Below are 22845 nucleotides of genomic sequence, written 5' to 3'. Positions count from 1 at the left end.
GACATTTCACCTTCATTTAATAGTATAAATCATCAAGTTCATCTATACTTATTTATTTTACTGCTAGATATTATTGTTCCTTCTTTAAGATAATAGTTTCTTTTTTCAGTTTCCAAGCCAGTGAAATATACTAGACAGATCTTGTCCAATTGGGTACTTTGACTATGTTCTTCAAAAATATCATTGATTTTCAATCAAGAACAAACAAAATGGAGGTCAATTGAGCAAATTATACTGACTAAAAACATCCTGGGGCACTAATCAAAACCAAAACTGAAATAAAAAAGGTTGGTGCCCTACCAAATACATTTTTAAAATGACATAAATCACATATTCTTCAGAATCAGGTTTCTGAAAGTTCATATTGAGGATCAAAATTAGCAATTACAATAAAATGTACATATGAAAGCAGGTTACAGCACCGACTGAAAGTCAGTTATCTTGGATACTGACACAAGCCCAGCAAGTCTAATATTTTAGAATACACACTCATGCTGTCATTTGGAACAGATGACAGCTAATATTCATGTCAATTTTTTGATTATTTGTAAGCTAGTTCTCTCTCTCTTTTTCTTTCTCTCTCTCTCTCTCTTTCTCTCTCCCTGTCTCTGTCTGTCTCTCTCTCTCTCTCTCTCTCTCTCTCTCTCTCTCTCTCTCTCTTTCTCTCTCTCTCTCTCTCTCTGTCTCTCTCCCTCTCTCCTCACCCCCTTATCCATTTTTGTAAATGGGATTCAGTGTGATTGTTAAAGTTATCTGAAAATGAAATTCAGCTACAAGGTAAGACCTGCTAATGGAAGTGAACAAATGGAATTAGAAGGTGTTGATATGGTAAGTTGTAGCACCCTTTCACACAAATATTGTCTTTTAATATGAAACTAACCTGCAGCTCTAATTACTTATCATGTAGTATGTGACATCCTATTGCAGGTATACCTGTGAAGTAGTTATCAGTGTTAGTGCTTTTATATATTTATTTTTTTAAGTAAGTTTCCACTAAGAGAAAATAAATGGGAAGAAAATTTCAGCAACAGAGTCAATTTCTCTTTTTGTGACACTTTTTTTTTAAACTTTGCTACATTGAAAGGCTTTACTGAATTGTGCACAATCATATTTTACACACACACATATACTCACAGATACACACCAGGATTTCTTCATTAAAAAGAAAATTTTCTTGCTTTGGTCTCCCAAAGTATTGTTCATCAGTTCTTGCTTGTTTCCAAGTACCATTGTAGTGGAAATGCATTAATTGCCACCTGTACTGGTTCCTAAATGTGTCTGTCTTTTTTTGTCCTTCTCCAATAATGTTTGGCCAACAGTTTTCAGTTGTAGCATGTGTGTTTGATATGATCATTGAATAATCATTTGTTTCTCTTTTTTTGTTAATGTTGTTGTTGTTCTATCCCTAAGGTAAAAAGGAGAAAAAATAAAATTTTCAAATGGGACAAACTGCCTAAAAAAATTCCTGGAAGTAGCAAATGAATTAATTATAGAAATGAGGAATTCAATGAGAAATTCATTAGGGAGTCTTGTGGAAGATCATTTTTTTAATCTTGTTGGTAGCCAAATGCTTCATACCCAACTCTGAAAATAGCAAACACTTTTAATGTTCTAAACAAGTTTGAGAATTTTACAAAGTATTCGCTCTGCTGTATTATATAAATAAAATTAATATTAATATGCAAAAAGGAAAAGCAGCAGGGGCTATATTTGACTGTAGAGAGAAGCATTGAAATGAATATTTAATATGGTGTCCACTTAGGGTACTCCAAACATAATTACTGGCAATTGTCCAACTAAAGAAAAAAGTAGTGGGGGAGAAAACTTCATACTGCTCATTTTAATTAGGTGAAATTATGTGGTTCAATAAAGCATGACAGCCTGCATAATGAGAGGAGAGACCCATGTTTATGGGAGAATTATTGGTGACAAAAATGTTGGCAGTGTGCATGTTTTATCAAGGCAGTTGAAAGCCTCTGCATTATCTTTTCATTCATAATTTCCTCCAATGCACTTTAGAGTGTAAACTGATATCAAATCAGGGGAAAAAACTAAACAAAGCAAAACAGATTTGCTTTTTTTTCTGTTAAAAATAACAAATAAAAGACAATAAAAGATTTCTGAAGATAGGTAATTGAAAATAAACAAAAAGGAGGCAAAGTCTGTGGAACATTACTTATGCTGACTATGACTATGGGTATGTGACTATTACTGCATATGCATGCATATATGTAGTATTAAAAGCATTATAAGTGTATATATGAGATAGCTTTGGTATAGAAGAGAGCAGTGTGTGAAAGTTCAAAGCAAACTATTGGCTATGTGACTGTGTAAATCACTTTCCCTATCAAAGTTCTAGTTAATTAGGGGGTTTAAATTATAAAATAGATATTTAATTTGCATTGATTGTTTATTCAATCCGTTAGCATTTGCCAAGGACCTAAAATGTGTCAGGCACAGGGGTAAGTATTGGGAATACAAAATTGGCAAAAAAAACTCCCTAAAAACCAAAAACAAACAATGAATGACTTCAAGGAGATTACACTCTAATGGGGGAGACATCTTGAAAAAATATATATATTCAAGATAAATAAAGAAGATTTGTGAAGAATCAATAAGAAATAATTAACAGAGAAGGAATTAGAATTAAACTGACTGTGGCAGACTGTAAGGCAGAATTTAGATTGGGAATTGAAGAAAGTCAGAAAATTCAGCAATCTGAGTAAAGGAGGGAGAATTCCAGACATGGTGGATAGTCAGAAAAATATGGAGAACTAAGAAATAAAATATCTTGTTCATGGAATGGATAGGAGGCAATTAGCACTGGACTAAAAAATCCTTGTGTTGAGGAATAAAGTGTGCAAAGGTAAAAGAGCTAATTTATGAAGGGTTTTGAATGCCAAGGAAATAAACTATGTTTCTTGAAGAAGGGAAGGTTTCCTTAAATCAATAAAATCCTAAGTTTAATTTATGGATGAATGTATGAATCTGTGCATATCTTAGAATATGCTTATGGGAAAGTAGGTAGATATAGGCACAAACTTGGAGTCTGGAAGACTTTCATTCAAATCATGATATACTGTGACCATAAGCAAGTCATTTAGTGTTTAATGTCCCTAAACAATTTTCTAAAATTGAAGGTTAGGAAAAAAATGGTTGGTGTGTGTGTGTGCGTGCGTGCGTGCGTGTGTGTGTGTGTGTGTGTGTGTGTTTGTGTGTGTGTGTGTTTGTGTGTGTGTAATCAATAGAATAAGTTCCTTTAGAGGCATTTTTCACTGTTATATTATCTAGACCCAGAAAAAAACAAAACAATGTGGCAGACCCTAGATGATATAGTGAAGTCTATAAGAAATTATCTCTCTATGTGAAAGTATAAACTTTAAAAATATCTTCATGGATTAACAAGTAATCAATTTGAGCAATACAACAGTAAATTTGTACACCAGAAGCACAACTGAAGTTCTTATCTGGTCTTTTCTATTTCTCTCTCTCTCTCTCTCTCTCTCTCTCTCTCTCTCTCTCTCTCTTTCTCTTTCTCTCTCTCTCTCTCATTGAGTCAACCAAAATAAAACAAAGAAGATATGCTGTAATGTATACTGAATTCAGAAAGAATCCTTATTCTGACACTTTCAAATATTTGACCTTTGATAAAATCAGTTAACTGATCTGAGAATAATCTGAGAATAATTTCACCTCATCTATTAAGTGGAAATAAAAAATTTACTAACAGGTTGTTAGTAAGAAATTACTTTACAAACATGAAAGTACTTTATAAATGTGAGATACTATATATGTAAATATATAATGTATCATTTTCATATTTAACATGAGACACAGATATATGAACCTAAATACATACTATGTATTCAAGAATTATTTATTGAAGACTACAGTAGAATGTTTTATTAATGATTTTTAGTTTTATACCAAAATGTCTCCTCCCTACCCTGATATCCTGAAATTTTCCTTTAAAAAAAATGCAATAAAGTTAAAACAAATCAACTAATGCAATGTGGACCATATGGTTCATTTCACTCTTGGAATGTGCCACCTCTGTATGAAGAGTAATATGGCATATTTTATCATCAGTCATCTGCAACCAAGACTGATCATTATATTTAAAATACTTTGTGAAATATCTTTGTCTTATTTTAATTTACATTTTTATAGTGATTGTGTATATATTTTAACTGGTTCTACATTCTTAGCTCTGTTTCACTTCATATATATTCCTCTGTTGCTCTGAATTCTTGTCATTTCTAAAGAAGCAATAGTATTTCATTACATTCATGTGCCACAACTCTTTAGTCATTACTCCATTAATAAAATTTATTTTGTTTCCTAGATTTTTGCATTTATAAAAATAAGTATTTGAATATTTTTGGTAAATATAAATATAGGAATAGAATGTTCTTTTTCTTTTTCCATCTCTGTCTGTCTCTCTCCTTCTCTGTCTCTCTGTCTCTGACTCTATCTATAACACATATACATATATCTTTTATCACTTCCTTTGATTTATATGATATATATTAGTGAAATTTCTGCATCAAAGTATAATAGCATTTTAGTTACTTTGTTTCCCAGCATGGTGAAACCATTTCACAGTTCTTCTAATGCTTTTTTGTGCATTTGATTTCCTGTAGGCTCTCCAACACTGAATATTTCCATCTATTATTACTTTTACCAATTTGATTAGTATGAAGTGATATTCAGTTATTTCATTTTTATTCCCCTTATTAATAGTAATTGAAACATTTTTCAAATGGTTGTTGGTAAGCAGCATTTTTTTCTTTTGAGATAATTTTCCACATTAGTTTGATCATTCCCTATCTATATGTTGATTCTTTGTCAAATATGTCAATTTCCTAGAATTTTTTAATATTGTATTATCATAAAGACAAAGATTTTATATGAAAAAATTGAATTTATATAATATAAACTGTCCATTTTGTCTTTTGTATTCTCTACAAATTATTTGGAAAGTTTCTCCCCATATTATTGTAAGGTATGACCTTTAACTATATTTTATTTTTTAAAATTATTGTGATCTTTTTTATTTAGGTCAGGCCACATTAGAAACTTATCAAATTTAATGTTGTTTAGTTATTTTAGTTAGTACTGACTCTTCATGATACCAGTTGGGGCTTTATTGGCAAAAATCCTGTAGTAACTTGACATTTCCTTCACTAAATCGTTTGAATGATGAGAAAATGACACAAATGGGCTAAGTGATTTACTCAAGGTCTCACAGCTAGTAGGTATCTGAAGATAGATTTGAACTCAGGTCTTCCTCACTCCAAGCCCTGGGTACTAATCATTGTGTGACCTAGTTGCCCTTATCATGGCACATGAAAGAATAATTTGATATAACCTATTTTGTGAAAAAAAATAAAGCTTTCTGAATTTCTTAGAAATTAATGAGTTCTTCTTCTAGTAATTCAAGGTGTTGGGATTATGTTCCTTTACTTTCAGGTCTTTTTTATTTAGTCTTTTATAAAGATCTCCTTTTCTATTTTTTAAAGAAGAAGAAATTGTTTTTAATGGTATATACTTTACATTGCAAGTTAAAGTACTTCTAAAGCCTTTATATTTCTACTTTTTTCCTATTATTTTTCTTTAAAATATTTTCTGTTTCTCTGAAATAAATCTTATGCTTGTAATTGGTTATGTAATATAGCCCTTTGGAGATGGTATCATTAGTTTTATAATATTGTTCCATTTTTGTTATATTTAATTCAACTTAGGGTATTTTTTTAACATCTCAGCCCACACTACTGCCAATTCAAGAAGAAATTGTAGCTAGCATTAAAAAAATATCTAGTATTTTTATAGTACTTTAAAATTTCAAAATGATGTTTTACATATTTTCTAGTTTTATCCTCACAAAAGATGCAGATGCTATTATTATCCCTATTTCACAGATGAGAAAACTGAGTCAGATAGTTTAAGTGACTTACTCAGGGTCATAAACAATGTATTAGTTAAAATCATTCTCCCTTGTTTCCCCCCTTTTAATAAGGCATAGCCTCAAACATGTCAGAATATCATGTAAAACATTTATTTTTCATCAATACCTTTCCACTCAGCTGGAATCAAAAAAGGTATTTTATCTGCTCAAGAGAACATCACGAACTATATCAATGTATCTGCAATCATGTTGTAAGTTGTTATTATACCATCACAGATTGAAATGCATTAAAGATCTCATGACATGACATGAAATGAATTTCCATAAAGATTGTTCCTAGTTAAATTAAGAAAATAATCATTTAATGGCATTTAAGAGACACAGAAGCATTATACTTAATAAACTTGTGAAAACAGTGCTGTAGGTATATCTTATACAATCATCAAGCAAAGCCTTTCTTCCTTAAGGCTATTTTGCATGCAGCTCTAGACAAAATAAATCACAGGCAGTTTCTGCCCTTGACAGACTTAAAAATCTAGTAAAGAACAATGATGTATTGAGAACGTACATAAACATGAATGATTTTGTCAAGCTATGTATGGCACTTACTGAAGGAACTCTCTTTAGCAGTGATGACCACTACTTGCCTAATACTTATTAGGTAAGTTATGGGGCAAAACCTAAGGCCCATGAAGTCACATGGACTACCAGGGATGAAATTTGAATACAAGTATTCCTGTATTACAGGTATTAAGCAATCTATCTATTGCTCACATACTTCCTCTCCTTAAAGGATATAGAAATCCTTTATGTTTTACATTTTTTTTTACATGTTTTACATTCCATGCTTTTATCCAACATGGAATAAGTACATAAAGAGACCAAATTCTGGGACATTATTATATTATTTTTAACTATAGAAAAATTGCCCTAGCATTGATTTATGTAGGTGAATTTTCATAATCACTGAGTAGAACTGTGACGTAGAAAAGAAACTCACCTTCAGAGTCTGGAAGGCCTGGATTCAAAATTCACTTTTAACCCATATTTTTTCTGTGTAATCCTAAGCTTATTATTATTTTTTATTATTATGAATCAATTATCATTTCATACCTAGGCAATTCTATAAAATTATAAATTATAATGAAATTTTGGTCTGGACTAATAGGTGAACTTCCTCCTAGGGTTCTTTCACTGATAGAATCATAAATAGATAACTACATAGATAGACAATCACACAGAATGATAGATAATTAGATAGGGAGAGAGAGGGAGAAGGAAAAAGAGAGAGAAAGAACAAGAGAAAGAGAGAGAGAGAACAAAAGAAAGAAAGAGAACAGGAGAGAGAGGAGAGAGAGAGAAAGGGAGGGAGGGAGAAATTTTCCATGACAGGGGGAAGAAATCTATATACTTATATCTATGTATTTATATTGAAAAAGAAGGGGCAGAGAGTAGTAGTATTCAACTGATATACAGAAAAAATATAATTTTCAAACACAAACTTTCTTCCTCCAAAATGAAATAGTAAAAAACGTAAATCACTTCCAAAGTTAAAGAGTCACTTTGCCAATTGTTCCACAGCTCTGTGATCTTATCAGCCTAAGTTCTAACTGCTAATGATGCAGATATTTAATTGCTCTCACACTTTCTAATATCTTACTCATATTATCCTGGAAATCTACCATTTTGGATCCAATTGACATTCTAAATACCTTTTTATAGTTCTCAGCATTTATTAAAAGAGCAGATGGGCTGTCCATTAATAATTCTCATTCTGTAGCCTATCTTCTTTTCCATTCATACACATCTCTAATGATATTGTTTGCATTGTTCCACTTTCAAAATTGATTAGTATTATTTTACAGCATACAAGTGTACAGAGGGACATGCATTGCTTTTAGTTTGATCTTCAACTTCATTCTTCAGAATGGTAGTCTATGCTTCATAGCCATACAAAATCCTCAGAAGAATATTGGTTATTTTCCTATTTTCCTAACTAATTAAATCAAAAATCAACCCATAAGTAAGTGTGTGTGTGTGTGTGTGTATGTGCACGTGCACGCGTGCTTATGCTTATATTTGGGACAGCAAGGATAAAGCACCAGTTCTGAAGTCAGGAGGACTGAGTACAAATCTGCCTTCAGACACTTAACACTTCCTAGTTGTGTGTGACTCTAGACAAGTCACTTAACCCCAATGGCTTCAGCAAAAAAAAAAAAAAATATATATATATATATATATATATATATGTGTGTGTGTGTGTGTGTGTGTGTGTGTATGTGTGTGTGTGTGTGTGTAATTATATATATATATAAATACACACACATTCCAGGTCTTTGGATTGTTCAGCCAACGGCAAATCAGTTTAGAGACTAGGAATTCTTCATATACTTTTTGAATAAAAAAAAATCTAAATTCAAATTATATCCATTTTGTTTCTTTGTTAATTTTTTTCTCTGTGGAAAATTCATTTGATATTTATTGGACTAATTTAGAAGCCTCTGCATTATTCTAGGGTGTGATAAAATCAATGGTTTCATATTTTAAGAGAAGATACTTGAGGACATAAGAATCTATTATAAAGTCCCTCTTTATCCAAGGTTTTATGCTTATTCTCCATGACTATAGTGAGTACCTTTCATGAAAACACACCTACCTTTTTCATGCTTACATTGACATTAACAATCAAATAGTCATCTAGTCATTCTTTCTGCTATTTCAACATTATTGACTAAATGTGGCATTTTTATGTGTCATTCATAGTGAGTAGAACTTGTTATAAACATTTGTATAGGTCTTTCCTTTTTTTAAAGAAATATTATATTATCTTATTTCCTGTTTTATCTTGAAGTTCACCCAAGATAACTCCTTAGGTCTCCAACCAAACTTTCTTTAAATCTAATTTTCTTTCTTTTACGTTTTTCTGTTTTCCAAAACAATAAAGTTCATATATTATATTTCTAAACTAAATGTTATAAATTGTATTTTTTTATTCTAAACCTGCTTTGTTATATTTCTTCATGTGGCAAAATCAAGTTTTTGTTGGCTGTATTGCATTCAAAGTTGTTTTAGTCTTCTTGTCAAGTTGATTATTTGGCTAAATTTCCTTAGTCTATATGTGTTTTTAAACCTATTTTCCATTATCTAATGTCATAGTCTTTTAAAATTGCATTGTTTCAATTATATGCCACACTTTCATCTCATTTTTATTCTTCCATTTATTTTACTATTGATTTTTATCTTAATTTCAACAAATCAGCTGCCTTATTAAACAGAGAGATCTTTTGAAAATTATTCTGGATAAGTATCCAATAACGAAGGAATTATTAATGATATGTGTGTGTGTGTGTGTATAAATATACATTAAATTTATATACAATACACAAATCTTTTGATATCTTTGATGTCTTATTCCTGAATCATGTTTTTCAAAATACTTTTTTTTACTATTTTCATAGTTTCACATTTGAATTGATGTAATCTAATACTGAAGTCTATATTTATTTAATTTGATGATCTTATCAATTTTTTCCATCAGATTTCTCTACATATGAATTGTTTTTATCAGATATTTGCTCATAAGTTTCATAGTAATCTTATGTCTGGCTATTATCATAAGACTGAAATTTTAGATGCTAAAACATCTTATAATTTTTAAATTGTCTTTAGATCCTATTATTTGACATTCCGTATTTTTTATATCATCTTACAAAATTAACTTATTCAGATTTTAACATTAATAAAATATATTAACATACAATGAAACAAAAAAAATATAATGAATGAATGGGGGCAGCTAGATGATGCAGCAGATAGAGAAGTATAGTGAAGTCAGGAGGACCTGAGTTTAAATCTGTCCTCAGACATTTAACACTTACTAGCTGTGTGATCCTGGGCAAGTTACTTAACTCCAGGTGCCTCACAAAAACAAAATAATAATACTGAATGGTTCCTAACCAGAGTGTAAGAGCATTAGAGGTTCTGAATTTAAATCTTAATTCAGTCACTTAATCTCTCACCTTGAATAAATCACCTAATTTTTCTGCATTTCAATTCTTCATCTCTAAAATTAGGAAGTAGGATTAAATGACAGATAATATTCCTTCTTGCTATAAATTATTGATCCTCTGATTTATTTTTTATTCCATAAATTAAATAAATAGTAGAGTTAGGGAGACTAAAAAGAGGGACAGAGAGAATAATTAAAATTATTTGAATTTAAATTAATATCAAATTAATATAATTTTATTATTCACATATGAAATATGAGATATTTGCCTTTATTTTTACAAGTCAATAGTTAATTTCCATACAAATTTTTGAGGACAATAAAATAAATCATTTTTGAACTTCATTGCCAAAGCCATTGTATATATTTGTTTATTTTTTTCTAATTATAACATAAAATGATTTTTATTACATCTACATTTTGGCATATTTTTAATCAACACTATCTAAATCTCTTTTTAAAAAGTCAAATCTTTCAAAGGTAAAACCCATACCATAACAAAAAAGTGAATATAGAGGGAAAGCAAATCAAAAAAATAAAGCCTCAAAAATTGGTAGCTCTTGCAATAGTCTAACTTGACTTTTCTATATCATAGTCCTATTCTAATAACTCAAAATGTGATTATGAGTCATTGACTATACGCCATACAGAAGCCCCAATCCTGGGGCCTGTAGCTAAGACTTTTCCTAGCTTGATAGAACTCATTCAGAGAAGTAAAAACTCTTTCAGGCTCTATGAAACTAGAAAAAGCTTTAATAATGGGCCTTGTGATCGACTGTGTAGCTATTGTCAAAGCATTATTCCAGCTAAGTTCAAAGAGGTCATCATTAGGTTGACTGTGAAGTAATGAATTCCTAGCCACCGTAACTCTTGTATAACACAACTAAGTTAGACAGTGAATAAAATGTGGAATCTCTACTGGAGCTGATTTTAAAGGTCTTTGAAGGATTGATTTACCTTGATCCACAGATCAGTTTTGTCAGTGGTATGCCATCACATTCATAATTAATAGCTAAATGTACAAAGGATGATCATTCACTTTTAAATCAAGCTATTTTTAACACTTTGAATAAAAATCAAGTGACTGGATTTCAATTGTTCAGCTTAGTTGTGACAAATTTATGTGCCTTAGAATCTAATTTTATGCTGTTCTAAAAGTTTCTTCTCCAATTGGCTCTATTTTCTTTCTAGCATTCCTTAGAGATCCATTGGAGTTGACCATGGATAGAATCAGAGTACCCTTTGAACCATGTCTAGGGTGTTCCAGAAAGAAAATATAACTAGGCTGGCCATGTTTTAATATGCCCATTTAAAGACCAAGAGAGTCTGCCCTAAAATTACATTTGAATTGAAATTAAGAAATATTAAAAATGAAGAAGGGCCACAACTTCATCAATCCTTGGGAAACTTTACATGTAAAAGAACTATTGCCACATTTTTACAAGCTAATTGATATTTTATTTTCCTAAATTCCCCAAATTCAAAGTTTGAACATAAAAATCCATTTTATTTATATTTTAATGATAAATGTAATAATGTGTGCAAACAAGTAGTTTCCCCCTCCTCTCCCCTTCTTCATAAATACTTGTGATATATGTGTTTCTATAAATGAAGGCAAAAGCACAATTCTGATATTTTCTTTGTCATTTCTCTACTCCAAAAGATTCAATGCCTCTGACATAAAATATAAAATATTCTATTTGGCAATTAAAGTCATTCACAAACTACTTACTCCTCATCTTTCAAGCTGAAATCATCTCATGATCTATCATTCCCTCGGTGTTTCAGCTTAATTGCTATTTTCCATATATGACATGCCATCTACTACTTCCATGCCTTTTTTTTAAATAAGTTAATCCCCAAATCTAGAAAGCCTCTCTTCTTAACCTCTATCTCAAAGAATCCTCACTTCCTTCAAAATTATACCTCTAGTACCTCCTTCTAAAGAAGGAGATATTTCCTATTTCTTACTCTTCAGACATTTCTGCCTATTTTCCTTTGCCCTTATCATCATTTTATGAAATTTATATACTTATTGTAAATATACCTAAACTATGAATATGTTTTCCTGAATCAAAGACAAGCTCCTATAGATAGTGAATATTTTATTTTGTATCTTCAAACTACACTAGGTAGTGATATATAATGAACATTTTGAAATGAAAAGTTCTATTGAAATGTATATCTTTTGAAATTAAAGCTGGCCATGGAATCAGAAAGATCTGAATTCAAGTCCAGTTTCTGATACCTGCTTTATTTTCTATCTGGGACAAATCACTCAGCTTCAGAGTGTCTCCAGGAAACTTTTTAAACATTTTGCAATGCAGAAAATGTCTCTGTTCAGCTTTCATAGAGGAACATTCATATGCTATCTCAAAATTTAGTAGACTTCTGGCAAAAAAAAGTTAGGTGTTGAATAAATGATCTTAAATTGAATCAAATTATTATTTTCCCCATATTTATATATGAATATATGTATTATATATATTTAAAATCTTTCAGTTAGGTCAATGAGACCAAGGTATTTATAATTATAAAAATATAATTTTATTATTAAGGGAGAAAAATGATGCATAGTTTAACATCCTGAAATATGGCTGTGCACACATGTACATACATATATATACACACATGTATATGGAACATATAACACACATTTTCTCCTACAACATAAGTAGAAGCTAGTTCAATTAATTGACAAGAAATTATATTTATACATGTATTTTCCTAAATAAAATATTTTATGCAATATGCCTATATATAAAAATAGATTCTGTAAACATATCTTTATAAAAAAGTGATATTACATATTGAGAACATGACAGCTCTCTAGATATCTGTGTCTCTATATAGAAATATTTCTATAGAGAGCTATGTATATATTATTATTGATAAAGTATACCTATATAATATAAAAGCATAATATAGTGTGATCCAGAGAATCCTGAGTGTTTCTGAAACCCTTTTAGAGGGTTTATAACTTCAAAATTAGTTTTTATTTCTCATGTGGTAAATGTTTATAAATATAACTCACCTTAACAAAAATTTTTTGGACAAATCCTCAATAATGTCTAATAGTATAAAGTTACTGAGAACAAAAGTTTCAAAACCACTGATGTAGAGATAACTATCTAATATATAGGATAAATCTATAGGCAAGATTAATAGATCCATAGCTATCTTTCTACATGCTCAGATATCTATATAAAGATGGCTGTTTTTTGGTCGTTCATTCTCAAAGAGGACCATGACACGCAAGTGAATTGGATTTAAATTTGAAAAAGCTATTCAAAATCAAAACCTTCATTTTTTTCTCCAGAGCTATTTAGATCTGCCGCAAAATATAAATCAGGACAACAAATAAAAGTCCTCCCTTTATAAAATATATCCATAGTCGATACCTAGGTATATTTGTAGATATACTTTTATATAAGTAGTTATATCCTTAGGTATTCTCTCTATATAAAGATATAGAGAGAATACATCTCTTTATATAGATATATCTACAAGTATATCTATGTGTATGTATATATGTATGTATATATATGTATGTGTGTATATGTATATACATGGATACATAGATATGTTTATATCTGTGTGAACATACACACACCTATATATATATATATATACTCTGTTATACTAATACAAATGCACACATACTCATATACATACACACATATATACTTACATATCTATAAATATACAGATAGATAAATGGATGTATTTAAATATATAGATAAATGAATGTACTTATAAGTACATAGGTCTATCTATAGATGCATTTAAATATATACATAGAAAATCTATATTAGATCCATAGATATCTGTGTGTATTTATATATGTACATATCTAATCACTTTATATAGACATCTGAGTATTCAATATAAATATACTGGCAAATCTATAGTGAATACACACACACACACACACACACACACACACACACACACACACTGCAGAATTCTATACTTAGATATCCCTATTCACCTTCATTCTTTTCTTCATCTTCACTGACTGCTATGATCATGACAGATGAAAGAACTTTTCAACACCATAATAAATTCCTATATTATAGAATCCAGTCATCAAATCATTGGTGACTTTAGCAGATGATTTTACTTCTTATACTTTTGAAATTCTTCCATGCATCTGTCCCTTCTATTTATTGGTGATCAAATACCCGGATAAGAGCAGACTTTACTACCCATTAAGGGCAAAGTGCTAACAGGTTTGTGTCCACATGCTTAATTTTTTTTGGAGAGAGAAGAGAAGGCATAAATAAGAAAAAATAATGCAAAGAACTGATAACTTCAGCGTAATGTGTTACTCTATTACATTCTCTCTGCCTCATCCTTCACATTTGTTTCTCAGTTTGACCTCAGAAAAGCCCAAAGCAGAAGGTTCTGTATAGTTCATCAGAACTGCCCTCCCAGAGTAGCCTGTCGCGTCTCATGGGGAGAGGTGTTCATTCAAGATTTCAGAGAACAAGAGCCTTTTCATAACCTCAATTACCACAAGGTCAATCTTTGACTGAGCTTTAGAGTGGTACTTAGATTGCCTGGTAAGCAGCTGTGGCCCAAGAGCAGCTCAGAGACCAAGTTAAACTGCCACTAGTGTCTGTCTCTTAATGACAGCAGCAGAAGAGAATATTTTCTGATAATTGGCTTTTTGAGGAACCAGAGCTGAGACTTGCTTCTTGAACAAATAAAGCCTTGTCAGGATTAAACCCCCATTAGTAATTCATAAGAAATTTCTGTCAGGTTTGGGTGTGTGTTTGAAAGAACAAAAGGAAATTAATTTCCTGACTAAATGACTTCATATGCTTTCACTTTATTCATACATTTTACTTCAAAAAGTGCATTACATCTTTGCAATAAATATATTTATGCTCTGCCATGAGAGTCATGCATAAGAATTGAAAATTACCATGAAGCTGATGGCATTCTGTCAATTGATTGAGAATCCTTCAATCCCCTTCTTGCTTATTCATTTAGTGAGGTCTTGCTGTAGGTCAAAATACAGTATAAAAAAGGCCATTACAATGCAACGAATCAAGTGATTCGGTTAGATTAAAAACAACGTTCAGCTTGGCAAAACTTAAGCCAGAATGTTTCAAATCAAAAGTGAAAACTCTACCAAATGGTTTAACTTAAAGTCTACTACATACCCATATTAAGGAACTTAATGTGTTGTAGTCACATCCATTTTAATGTTTACTATATATTATAAACATGCATGTTTTATGCATTATGCAAGCATTCTTTGATCTTCCCTGAGAACCATAAGACCATACCGAAAATTGCTCAAGTCAGACTTTTTTTGGAGAAAATCCATTAGGACAAAGGGAAAATCATATGCAATCACTAGTAGATAATTTATTCTTTAAAAATAAATTATTATGAATATATCTTAAGAATTTTAACAGAAACTTCCATTGACTACCACTGATGCAAGTACTTCTGTTTGATATTCAAGGCTATTTTGTCAATAGTCAACAATAATTATTTATTCTTTATTTCTGTCTGTTGAATTTTCAAAAAAGCAATAATCCTTAAAAATCTTTCATTCACCCACACAAATATTGAAGTATATTTACCACCTCCCTCTTCTTTTTTAATCAATCTCAGAATTTGCACTTTATTATTTTTATTCTTTTCTTATTTTGGAAAAAAACTCTGTTTCACCTAGTCTATGTCTATGAAACACAAAGCCTTTGGCATAAATTTTAGACAGTGGGATTAGTTTGAGTATCTTGGTCAACCCAGAAACAAAGGTGATAATTCTGACTCATAAAAGTGTCATAGAGTAAGTCTGCAATTTTCTTCAGCTTCACTAGCTATGGGAAGAGTTATAGTAACAAAATTGCTTGCAAAATGTGCAAGGCCTGAATGTGAGAGATTCAGATGATATCCATCTGAATCCTACTCTGAAAGCAGATTTTTTTTTTTATAATAAGTATAAAGAAGTAAAAAAAAAAAAAAATTCCTGAGAAGAAAAGAATAATTCCTGCTATCTTTTCTCTCTCTCTCTTTCTCTCTCTCTCTCTCTCTTTCTCTCTCTCTCTCTCTCTCTCTCTCTCTCTCTCTCTCTCTCTCTCTCTCTCTCTCTCTTTGTAATTTCTAACTATTTCAAGAAGTTCCTTCAATTATAATTTAATTTAAAGGAGGAAAGTCACTTATGTGTGAATGAGCAGTTTAATCATCAGCACTTTTCACCTGAGTGAACTTTAACCCCAAAGCAAGATTGTGATCAGCCAACCTAAGGAATGTCCATATGTGGTAAATTAAATGAAATTCTATTTCTTGCCCAATACTTGATGTTATTAAAGTACTTAAACTAAATAACACAAGATTTATCACTCAATTTAAAAAAAAAAAAAAACAAAGTTTTTTTTTTTATTTTAACATTTAAAATTAAAATTTAATTTAATTTAAAAATTTTTTAAATTAGTTTTAAATTTAAAAAATAAAGTTAAAGTGTGATACAAATAACAATGTTAGAATAGTGAATGCTGAACTGAAATTCATTTTCAGAAACATCAAATGACTTTTATATACAAGACCTAGAAATTGAAAGGCATCTTAGAGATATCATTTAACTCTATTATTTTAAAGTTGAAATTTAAAGAAACCCAGAAAAGAGAAGTAATTTGCAAAGGTCATACAGGTAAGTTAATTATTTAGATAATTTCTGAATTTACCACATGAGAATTGTTTATTATTTGGAGATTTTTTAAGGCATACCATTATATTTTAATAAAAAAAGAGATTTATCATAACTCAAAATAAAACATTTTGTTAAAATTGTAAGGATAATTGTTGAAATTTTCATTTCCTATTGTTGAAAATATTTCAGTTAAGAATATGTCCAAGAGATAGTATTCCAATGTACAGTGTGCAGAAATTGCAAAAATATGGATTTTTTTTGATAGGACACTAATGTTATTATCCTAGTAATGGATAATTTACTAGCATAATGATAAAATTATTTCATTTACAACTCTACAAAGTAAATTTAGCATGATATGCTTCATAAGATTAAGCTGAAAAACTTTTATTATGTAGTTTTATACAGAAAATATGATCCCTTCTCCAATTTTAGAGGATGGTTTCATAAGAATTCACAAAGTCCACAAGATGAGATATAGTGCAAAGAAAGCTAGACTATGAATCTGGAGACCTATATAACTTCAGGCAACTTACTGAATTTCTGTAAACCTCAGTTTCCACAAATGAATAATGTTACTTATATTATCCAATTCATGGTGTTGCTAGAGACAATTGTTTTGTACACTATAACATAGTATATAAATAAGAAGTGTTATCTTTATTATTTCCTTAAATATCTACATGATGCTATAGAACATATTCAAACAATAGTCCAAGGACAAGTTGAATCTACTTAGTTGCTCCTTTACTTCCTTCTTCCCACTTGGATCTTGAAAGATCCCATAGAAATGGAAAAACAGATTTTCCCTATTTGTTTTCTCCTGGTGAGATAAGGATAAGTATTACAATAATGGAAAAAGCATTCTTGAAATTGTGAGACCTGGGACATAATCATGGATTTACATAGAATTAGAAATGTGCTACTGGAAAAATTACTTCACTCCTCTAATTGCTAGTTTCCCAAGGTTGTAATATAAGATAGAAAAGATTTGACAATAGGAACATCAGCCATAAAGTCAATGGTTTTGCCTCTCCACACAAACATTATCTGTTCTTTTTTGACACAATAAAACTTGAAGACAATTTTTATATATTCTTGGCCAAGCATAGTGATATTTAGAAAGACCAAGATAAAAATGATATATGGGTTTAGCATAGTTTTAGAAAAATGCATTTCTGCCCAAAGTGCTATAAAACTGTACATATCTTTGATTCAGCAGGGCCATCACTGGGTATCTATCCCAAAGAAATCATAAAGGAGGGAAAAGGACCCATATGTAAAAAAAAAAAAAAAAATGTTTGTAGCCGCTCTTTTTATGATAATAAAGAATTAGAAAATAAGTACTCATCAATTGGGGAATGACTGAACAAGATGTGGTATGCCAACAATAATGGAATATTATTTTTCTATAAAAAAATGATGAACAAATTCTAAATTCTAATTCTAGAAAGGCCTGAAAAGATTTCCATGAATTGATACTGAGTGAAATAAGTAGAACCAGGAATACGTTGTATACAATAACAGCAAGAATGTTTGATGACCAATTATGAAAGACTTGGTTCAGTGATCCAAAGCAATCCCAAGAGACTTGGACAGAAAATGTCATCTGCATCCAGGAGAACTCTGGAGGCTGAATGTAAATCAACACATGCTATGTTCACTTCCTTTTTTCTCTTTTTTTAAAATCTTAACCATGGTTTTTCCCTTTTGCTCTAATTTTTCTCTCTCAACATAATTCATAAAATTCTATTAAAAATAAATAAAACTAAAAAAAAAAAAAAAAGAAAGAAAGAAAAAAAAGAAAAAGAAAAATGCACCTCTCCAAATAGCCTAGGAAGGAAAAATTACATCACTCATCAGGCCTTGATAGGAATCAAGGCTGAAGATCTATAGTAAAGAGGATTAAAGATGAATAATGGAGCCTGAAGGGCCAATTAAAGGTAAGAACAAATAGATAAAACTGCAATTATTTTTTAAATTAAACACAGTAGTATGATAATTAGCTCTAGGTCTCTAACCTTTTTTTTTTTTTTTTTTTTTTTTCATTTTTCAACCATTTCTTGAGTAGCTACTATCTGCTGAGGTCTATGCTAGATAGGTCTATGCTAGCAAGGACTCCACCTAGTTTGTTGCGAATTCAGCGGAGGATTGCCTATGCAAATAGGAAGTACCATTCTGGTTTGATGTGGGGAGGGATGTTTAGTTGGTTGGCTGACCAGAAATTGTCTGGGCCTCCAAGCAAGTCTGGTGAGAATAGGGCTAAAAGGAGGAGTACAAGAAGTAGGGAATACAATTGCAAAAACAACAAAAAAAAAAATTCTGCCCTCAAGGAGTTTAGATGAAAACAATGTGCTTATGTTTAAGTTCATTAATAATATATGCAAAGCAACTAAAAGATAATATGGAGAGTGAGAGTTAGATAACATATCTAAAGTAGTCAAAACAATAATCAACACATGATGCACTGTACTGTCTCTGTCTTCCTTTCTTTCTTCAACTGTAGGGGGGAAATAACATTTGCATGCCAAAGTTGGTATGAAGATCAAATGAAATAATATTTGTAAGGGCTTAGAATTTCTGGGATATAAAGAGTGCTTAATATATATTTGTTTCCTTCCTTCCTCATGAAAGAGATCGTGATGACTCTAAGACAATATTAGCATTTAGGCAAAGCATGAGGTACAGGTAAATTTTTTTTTTTTTTTTTTTTTTATCTTGAAGAAAAAATCAACAAAACAAAACATTTCTGAAACGCCTCAGGCACAAAAAGAAAAAAGTCCCAAGTGCTAGCTACTTGTGTATCTATGTTATGGAGAATCAGTGAGTGATGGCACAGTGGTAGTTTCAGAATGGATGGATGGCTATTGAATCTTAAGTCTTGATGATTGACACTGAAAAGACTAAGCTGGCTGTGATTGACTGATGGAGACTGTGCCTTCCTCAGTAATCATTGGTGAGGGAAGAAGCAGCCCAGGGAACTGTTCCACTATCACTTCATAGTAGTTTTTCTTTATCTATAGAGCACAAGTTCCCCTTTTATCATACAACCACCCTAAAGTGATTTTTCTCCCTTTTTTCCTTGGTTCAAGTGCATGGGAGATATGGGCTAGAGAGAATGAGAAAGATTTTTCTTGCGTGGTTTTTCTGTTAATTTTGTTGTTTTTACTTTATTATTATTATTTTTTTTTGGCTCAATTCAGTGTTTTATCTGATTTCTGCTTATTGATCTAGTCTGTAAGTAGAGACTGTCCTATTTTTTTTTATCTTATACTGAACTTAAGATTAATATGGAGATGCTTTTATTTCCATGTTCTCCAAAGAGTTATTAAAACAAATCTCAATTATGGTAAATTGGGGGTAATAATAGTTGACACTACTTACCTCACAGTATTTTTGGGAAAGAAGGAACTGTGTAAAAGACTCATTTTCAGTTGTTTTCAGTAGAGGTTAGCCATACCTGGAAAGACTACATAGAATTAAGAAAAGTTAAATGTGAAGTTTTCCAAATTTGTCTGATATTTTAACTGATGCGCAAGAAAGTACAATATTTAAAGTTGCTACTTACTTTTTTCAAATGATTCTATACTCCATAAAGTTCACTAAAACAAAACACCAATGGATTGATATGGTTTATGGCAAACAAATTCATGAATTAGGAATTCTTTTACTGATAAAGAATAATATTATCATAGACTAAACATTGGAAAGCCTCTCCATATAGCCTCTGCCCCAAACCAGTATTCAATTTGGCCCATATCTAAAGTAGTCAAAACAATAATCAACACATGATGTCCTGGAAAAAATACCAGACTTGATGTCAAGGAGAGACTTAGATTTGTACCAAACTCTTTTATACTTATATTCCTAAGGACAAGTCATTTAAATTCTTTGTTTCCTACATTTGGAGGACATAACAATAGTGCCTAACTATGAATGATGATGCATATCAAATGAGATAATGTACATAAAGTGCTTGGCAACCTTAAAGTGTTATAAAAGCATCTGTTTTTATTTATCTTTATTCGTTATGTCCCAATGTTATGATTTCTTTTAAGTGATTTCAAAATGATTAATGGATTTGTTCCAATGTCTCCTTCAAATATTTTAATTCGACAAATTAGTAAATATATATATATATATATATATAGTTTTTAGAGAAAAATATAGTCAAATTATATTTTCTCCTAACAGATATTTTTTACATGAATTTGTCTTAAATCGCTTCCTTAGCTTTGGTTCTATAGATGTTGTCTTATGTAAAAGTGTGCCCTCTCCTGTTTTATCAAAAACTTGTTCTTCCTAACTAACAAAAAGGAGAAGGGAAAAGAAAAACAATGTTTGCAGTTAAAGTATCTACAATGATCTGTTTCAATGATATAAAATATATTTATGGTACCAGTTGGAAAATCTTTCCCTGAGGCTTTTCAGAAATCTCTTGTTTTGTTGATTTCTTTTAAAGATTAAAAAAAAAAAATTACCTGTACCTCATGCCTTGGCTAAGTGCTAATATAGTCAGAGTCATCACTACCTCTTTCATGAGAAAGGAAGGAAAGAAATATATATATTAAGCACTCCCAATTTAGAGTTTTAATGTATTTTACTCATCTTATATACATTAATGACATTAGAAATTGATGAGAATGATAATTAGAAACCTTACCATAAGTTTATTGGTGGAGACTTAGTAGCCCTTGATTTCATTCCTGTTTGTGGGGAAAAAAGTAAAAAGATAACAAAACTCTAAATTGCATGAGTTATTTTATTAATATGAATTAATTACCATTAATTAAACAACTAAATTGTCGCATCAGGAACTCCTTTGAAAGCAAACAGAACTTTTGCTATATATTCTTCAAAGTTTATTTGTTCTTCATTGAACAGATAGATGTTGTACAATATGAGAGTAGAAAATAATCAGCAAATATTTTTGAGTCCCTATGAGATTTCCAATACTAAACAATACATGAAATATGCAAAGGTGAAAAATCCCCCTTCAGCTTGATAAGTTTCCAAGTTGAGAACACAAAGCTGGCATTCAAACAATGAATAGTTTATCAAGATTATAGATGGCCAGGCATATAAGAGACAGAATAAATTTAGTTTGATTTTACACTAATTCATTAATTTCCCTGAAAAAGATCACCTTATTTTGAGTCATAAGTTTTAGGACTGATTCAGTTTTAGTGTATAGACAAAAAATAGTTAAGAGGTATAAAGGTAAGGGATAAAGCAGATTTTATTATGTACACCTTTAATTTGAAAGACAATTGCTGAGTACTACCAAAGATGTATCCAGCATATTTTATTTGGATGATTTTTTTAACTAAGCAATATGTATTTTAAATCAAACATTTGATAAGTATAGTCTTAAAAGATTTATTTTTATTTATTGAACAACCTAAAAACAAATACAAACTCAAAAATTATAAATTAACAAAATGTATTTTGAAAAAACAACAAAAAAAAAGGCATGTAAAATATTTTCCCCCCACCAAAAAAAAAAAAGTGAGGTTTTAATATATGGTAGTGTGTGTTATATGTGTGTACACACGTGTGTGTGTGTGGGGATGTGGAGGTGTGGGTGTGTACAATGAGAGGGAGGATTAGTATATATAGCATGATATGACAGGATGGAATATGCTTGAAGAAAAAGTCAGGAAAGATCTGAACTCAAAGCTTTTATTGATCCTTATGGGATTTGTGACTATGGACAAGCAACAATTTCTGCTGAATCTTAGTTTTCTCATTGGTAAAACAGATATACTGATAACTTTAGTTCTATCTCATAACATGATTGGGGATACAACATAAGATAATATTTGATTTTTACAAACCTTAAAACACTATATAATAGCCATTTATCATTACTGTTCCTAAGTTTGAGAAAGAGAAATATTACAGAGGATAGATATTTGGAAGTAAGTTTATTTAGCTAGTTTATGAGAAGCCTTAAAAGATAGAAATTTATATCTGACATATTAGTAAATTAAAAGTTTTTTGCAAGGGAAACAAATCTTTCCAAAAGATGTTGAAGACTGATTATTTTGTGTAAATGTGTAATTTGTTCAATAGAACAAGCTTTATTAAGTGCTCATTAGTATATGTATTTCAGAATATAGAATATAAGCATCTTGAAGTCAAGGATTATTTTGTTCCTTTCTTTCTATCTTTACCACCTTTTAAAATCCTTATGACACAGTATGGATACATGTGTTGATAGAAAGAGTGATTGAATATATACTAGGAGGTGAGTGA

General features: G+C 30.5%; 1 long non-coding RNA gene across 1 annotated transcript in view; it reads right to left on the bottom strand.

The window, feature by feature from the left end:
* Nucleotides 1-679: 679 nt before the first annotated feature.
* LOC127553438 (uncharacterized) overlaps nucleotides 680-22845 on the bottom strand; it is a 62830-nt gene continuing 40664 nt past the window's right edge. Inside the window, exons 2-5 of the long non-coding RNA XR_007951739.1 lie at nucleotides 21251-21293; nucleotides 19972-20056; nucleotides 14848-14925; nucleotides 680-1405 (exon numbers count right to left, since the gene is read on the bottom strand). This is a non-coding gene — a long non-coding RNA (uncharacterized LOC127553438). The remainder of the gene's footprint in view (nucleotides 1406-14847; nucleotides 14926-19971; nucleotides 20057-21250; nucleotides 21294-22845) is intronic.

This window comes from Antechinus flavipes, chromosome 3, assembly GCF_016432865.1.
Source record: "Antechinus flavipes isolate AdamAnt ecotype Samford, QLD, Australia chromosome 3, AdamAnt_v2, whole genome shotgun sequence".
Taxonomy (NCBI): Eukaryota; Metazoa; Chordata; class Mammalia; order Dasyuromorphia; family Dasyuridae; genus Antechinus; species Antechinus flavipes.
This window is presented reverse-complemented; position numbering and strand designations above follow the sequence as displayed.